Source organism: Cajanus cajan, chromosome 7, assembly GCF_000230855.2.
Source record: "Cajanus cajan strain Asha chromosome 7, NIPB_CcT2T_4, whole genome shotgun sequence".
In the NCBI taxonomy this organism is placed as follows: domain Eukaryota; kingdom Viridiplantae; phylum Streptophyta; class Magnoliopsida; order Fabales; family Fabaceae; genus Cajanus; species Cajanus cajan.
The window spans coordinates 25552684-25558598 of NC_138523.1; the positions used below are offsets into that span (position 1 = coordinate 25552684).

The 5915-nt window shown below is 42.6% G+C and overlaps 1 non-coding gene across 1 annotated transcript; it reads left to right on the forward strand.

The window, feature by feature from the left end:
- Positions 1 to 457: 457 nt before the first annotated feature.
- Positions 458 to 564, forward strand: LOC145950201 (small nucleolar RNA R71). The gene has a single exon (XR_014428308.1). It is a non-coding gene; the product is annotated as a small nucleolar RNA R71 (small nucleolar RNA).
- Positions 565 to 5915: the final 5351 nt, after the last annotated feature.

Genomic DNA, 5915 nt, shown 5'->3' on the forward strand with positions numbered 1-5915 from the left:
GTATGTGTTGGAATATGGATTACTCTTCTCTCTTCGAGGAGTGTCATAGAAATTATGAGAAGCTGCCACCTGTTCAGTAGTATCTTCTTTTTCTCCAGTAAAAATTGAGGTACAATCTACTGCAGTGTGCCCTTGTTCCCTACAAAGGTCACATACTTGATTTGTAGCCACTGAATTAACCTTAGCTTTTTCCATCTTGTCTAATCTTTGATTAAGAGTATCAAATTTTGCTAAGAGTAACTCAATATTGTTCACTTCATATCGCCCCGGAGTTCCTTTCCTTGCTGTGACTTCTCTTTCACTGTATTGGCTGTGATTTGAGGCTACATTTTCCAAAATAATCATGCAGTCATTAATAGGTTTCCCCATGAAAGATCCTCCAGCTGCTGAGTCTAATATCATGGTGCTTTGTTGGTCCAATCCTTCAAAGAAAAATTGGATGGTAAGCCAACGGTTGAAGCCATGTTGTGGGCATGCTTGAAGATATCCTTTGAACCGCTCCCATGCTTCATAAATAGTCTCTCCAGTGCCTTGTTGGAAATTAGTGATTTTCTTCCTCAATTCTTTAGTTTTAGAAGGAGGAAAGAATTTCTCTAGAAAAGCTCTTTCACATAATTCCCAAGTTGCTATCTTTTCTCTAGGCACTGTTCTTAGCCACACCTTTGCCTTATCTCTCAAGGTGAGTGAGAATAAGCGGAGTCGCATTCCATCAGAAACTTCATCATCAAATTGCTGGGTCTCACAGATTTCCAAGAACCCCTCTAAGTGGTCATTAGGATCTTCTGATGGTAGTCCTCCAAAGGTGTTCTGTTTGAGCATATTCACCAGAGAAGCTGGTACAGTAGCTCCAGTTTGCATCTCCCCTCCAGGAATCCCACGAGCTACGGGTGCAGAGTAATCCCGAAGTGGTAAATTATCTCGTTGTGCAGCCATGTCAAATTTTCTAAAAAGGTTTCTTTTCCTTCTCAGGAGAGTTCTTTCAATCTCAGGATCAAGTGGTGTTGGTTTCCCAAGACGTAGAGATCTCTTTTGCATTAACCCTAAGGCACTGCAAAAAAAAAGAAAGTGACCCGTGAAATCTGAATTGGAGAAGTAAACACTAAAAAAAAAATTATTTATTTATTAATTTTTTTTTTTTTTAAATTCGAATTAAAATAATTGTAATTTAAATCAAGAGACGTAGTCCCCGGCAACGGCACCAAAAACTTGTTGTGTGGAAAACCGCAAGTGTACGGTTATCGTCAAGTAATAAATATCGAATCACAGGGACTACGTGTTTGACCTAGAATTACTAGTATTTTAATTTGAATTTTAAAACAGATAGAATGTTTGTTTTGAGATGATAAGATCAGATTCGCTGGTAAAAGAGATAGTAATGCAATTAATGAATAAGATAAAACTTTAAGATAAGATAAGGAGATTTCCTGGAATCTAGGGTTCGCACAAAGAGTTCCAACAATATTGAATTATTATTTTCATTAATTAATTCTATTCCATCTTGAAGGTAGTCTTAACCTAATTTAATCCTTGCACCTTCTCAGGCTACGAGGTTCTCAGAAACTGAATTGGAATAAAATTAAGAAACTGAATAATGCATTAATAAAGAGGTTCTCAGAGGCTAAGCCCTGATCCCAGAAAAAGGGAAACTACTCACAGGAGTTCATAGTAGTTCTCCAAGAAAAGAAGAATAAAATAAAAGCAAACCTTAGAGTCGATGGCACAGGCGCCCAACCTTCTCTAAGTGTCAAAAACTAAAAAACTGTCTCCGAAAACAAAAGTCCTGTTCTAGGCTAACCTCATCTAATTTATAACCTAAAAGGGTAAAAAGGTAAAACTACCAAGATAAAAATTACAAAAATAAAAATAAAACATAAAACTTAAAAAGCTGGGACGCGAAGTGAATCACGGCCGTGACTGAGAATCACGACCGTGATCTTCTCTGGAGCACATTCATTCACCAAATCGACGCGAAGTGAATCACGGGCGTGATTGAGAATCACGACCGTGATCTTCTCTGGAGCACATCTATGAAGGGTCAGTGGCGTTCACGGGTGTGATTGGGAGTCACGGCCGTGATTTTCTCTGGTGAATCACGGGCGTGATTTAGAATCACGGCCGTGATTTTCCCTGTAGCTCAGCATTTCCTCTTTAATTCTTAAATCTTGATCCTGCTCAGAGAAAACACAACACATACCAAGAAAAGCATAAAATAGGAAAATGATATAAAAATTTATTAAAAACATGAAAGATATGCATGATTATGCTATGAATTCTTGTGAATTAAAGTGCTAAAATACGAGTAAAATACACAACATCAGACATCCATTCTTCTGCCGACAGCGATATCTCTAACATCGCTGGACTTGGGGGCATGAGTAGGAATGGCAGGATCTACACTCCCGAAGATCTTCATGATAAAGCTCCCAAGAATAAAGGAAAGGAAAAAGAAAAGGAGAAAATCGAGGAAAATAAAGAATCCGAGGAGGAGACCGACGAGCTGTTAAAATATATCCGACAGAGCGAGTACTCCATCGTGGATCAACTTCATAGGAAGCCAGCAAAGATTACTCTATTGTCGTTGATCCTATGCTCCGAACCGCATCGGCAAGCTCTGTTGAAAGTCTTGAACGAGGCATACGTGTCGCACACTATCTCCCAAGACAGGTTTGAGGGGATTGTTAGTCACATCACGGCTAATGATCACCTCACTTTCACCGATGAAGAAATCCCCGCTGAGGGACCGAATCACAACAAGCCCTTGCACATCTCTGTAAAGTGCAAGGAATATCACATCGCTAAAGTCTTGGTGGATAATGGATCTTCCTTGAATGTGATGCCAAAAAGAACGTTTGATCAAGTGGCAATCAAGGGAATCCAAATGCGCCCGAGCAACATGATCGTCCGAGCTTTCGACGGTTCTAAAAGAGAAGTGGTGGGAGAAATCAATCTTCCAATCCAAATTGGACCCACCATCTTTAATGTCGAATTTCAAGTGATGGACATTACTCCCGCGTACAGTTGTCTCCTCGGCCGACCTTGGATTCATGATGCGAAAGCTGTTCCCTCTACGCTCCACCAGAAAGTCAAATTCATAGTGGGTGACAAGCTGGTGACCGTACAAGCCGAAGATGACATACTCATCAGCAAGCCATCTGCCATACCTTATGTGGATGCATCAGAGGAAGCTCTAGAGACCGCCTTCCAAGCATTGGAGATTGCCAGTGTCGAAACGTTTCCCCGAGAAATGAAGAAGGTAGCCTACATGCTCACCAAGAACGGATACTTGCCTGGACAAGGACTTGGCAAGGATTCCCAAGGAATTCCCGAGCTGCCCATTATTAAGGATAATCCGGGGAAACAAGGGTTAGGATACAACCCTAATAAAGATCAAAGGACGAAGAGGAACCAAGATCCTTCTCGACGTTCTTTAAGCCAGATCTTTAGGAAGGTCGGTTCACAAGCGTCAAGGCCGGTCGTCGTCATCAAGTGCTCTTCTTCTTCTGATAGGGATGTATAGACCTGATGACTGTTAGAGATCACTCCTCGGGGACAGGCCGACCCCCGAGCCTCGATAGGGCACATGTTTCCGCTAGAATTATAATAAAATCTTTCTTTATTAGTTCTTATTGCTTCTTTTCTTGCTTGCAATAAATTTCTAGACCACATTATTTTTAACCCTGTTTGAATAAGCATGAATGAGGTTAAAATCATCTTAATAACAATAAACCCGCATCATTTTTACGTGGAAGTGTGTGTAACAACTTGGAGCACCTTTCCTTGGCCTCGACAAGTGCCGTCATGGATAAAAAAACAAAATCCTAAAAAACAAAAAAGCTTGGCAGGAAACCCAAAAAGGGGGCTGCGCAAAAATAAGAGCAAAGAACCCGCTAGGAATCCCACGAAAGGGTGACCTAGGCAAAAGTTAGGGTTGCAAAAACGAACAAAAACAAAGGTCCGCTGAGACGCCACAAAGGGGTGTTTTAGGCAAAAATAAGGACTATCAAAAAACAAAAGAAATCCATGATGGTACCATGAGCTGAATCCAAAAAGAAAGGTTCAAGGGAAACTATCTAAGTTGTCGAATCACAACGTCAATAAATCAAATAGAATTAGTTGCATCATACCGCATACATGCATACAGATGATAGGTGTACTGGAAGATCACTTATTCTCTGTTTATCAAAAAAAAAAAAAAAAAAACTCAGTACGCCCGTACCAAGTTCAGTACGCCCGTACTGAAATTAGGGTTACGAACAAATTTTTAACTCAATACGGGCGTACTGAAATGAATACGGCCGTATTGGCCACAACGTTCACATCAATACGGGCGTATTGAATTCAATACGGGCCGTATTGGTCCAATTTTTTGTACACTAACGGTAAGGTCAGTACGGCCGTACTGAATTCAATACGGGCCGTACTGACCTAATTTTTTCTATAAATACGTCCCTCCTCCCTTCATTCTTCACAGCATCCTCATTCCTCTGCATACTTTATCTGTGAGTGTGTCTGAGATCCCTCCAATTCCGAAAAATGGCCGAGTCTTCAAGAAAGAGACAGAGGGTCCCCGCGCAACTTGAAATGACCGCGCGGCATTAAGAGAGGCTGGAGTTCCTCGTGTCGTTCGTCTTCCAGCCGTCAAGGGTGCTCGACTTCAGCATTCTCCGGGCAATGGAATGGGAAGATGAGGTCAGAGGCTACATCGACGCATAGGATGGGGGTTCCTCCTTTATCCCCACCCTAAGATCTTCCCGACTGCGACGAAGGAATTTCTGGCTACCGTCGGCGTCACAGAGTCGACGAACAGCTATGGCGCGATGGTCTACTCTGTAGACTTCTGGATGAAGGGAGGATACCGCTCCCTGACACTGGATGAGTTCAACGTCCAGGCTGGCTTCTTTCAGCGAGCCGATCAGTTGGAGTATCGGGACGCCGTTTGCGAGTGCCCTGATGGTCTGACCCCGACCGAAATGTGGAGAGAGGTCACGGGCCAGATGGATTATCATGCTGGAGTGAAGGGTACCCGGCTCCCGACTGCGCTCCGAATTTGCCACAAGCTGATCACCGGCTCCATCCACGCCAGACTGAAGAGTCCAGAGTCAGTGACGCGGCAGGATCTGCTGGCTCTTTACTGCATGGTCACCGGGCAGAAGGCCAACCCCGGATTCTTTTTTAGGATCATCCTTGAAAACACATATAGGCCCCATCACAAGGTCCATGTCTAGGAGAGTGGAAGAGGAGGAGAAAGCTCACACACCAAGGGACATCCTCCTCATGATCATAGAGTACTAAATACTCTCCTAAGTCTCATTAGTATAGGGTTTATTTTATTTTCCAATTTTACCCTTGTATTTTGGGGTGCTTAGGACTCAGAATTTATTTTCTTTGTATTTCCTATTTTGCCCTTGTGTTTTTGGGCATTTAGAATTTAGGGCTTTATTTCTTAAGTGATGTAAGTGTTTGGGCGTGACAAAAATGGACCTTTTGGGTTAAGGAGAAGCATTGGCCCAAGTGGAAGGGCACCTAGGTTGCATTCTCTTATTATGCACCTAGGTGTAGCCTAGCCTAACCTAAAAAGGTGCCATTTTTAGGGTAAATGGACGGAACCTTTTAGGGTTCATTTGAATGTCATTTGGCATGCATTTCCTTCCCATTCAAGGAAGGAATGATGACCTAACAATGACATAGCCGCCACCTTCCCTAGGGTTTTGGATGTCACCCCACACTTATAAATACCCTAGGTAATGCTTCATGTAATCACTTTGGAAATCAAATATTGAGAGAAGCTTTTTGTGCCTTAATATTTTCCTTAGTCTCCTTGGCTATTTTCGGCCACCACCCTCCCATCTCCACCTTGAGAGAAACAACCCTAGACGTGGCCTTCATCACCATGAAGTGAGCCAACCCTAGAGTAC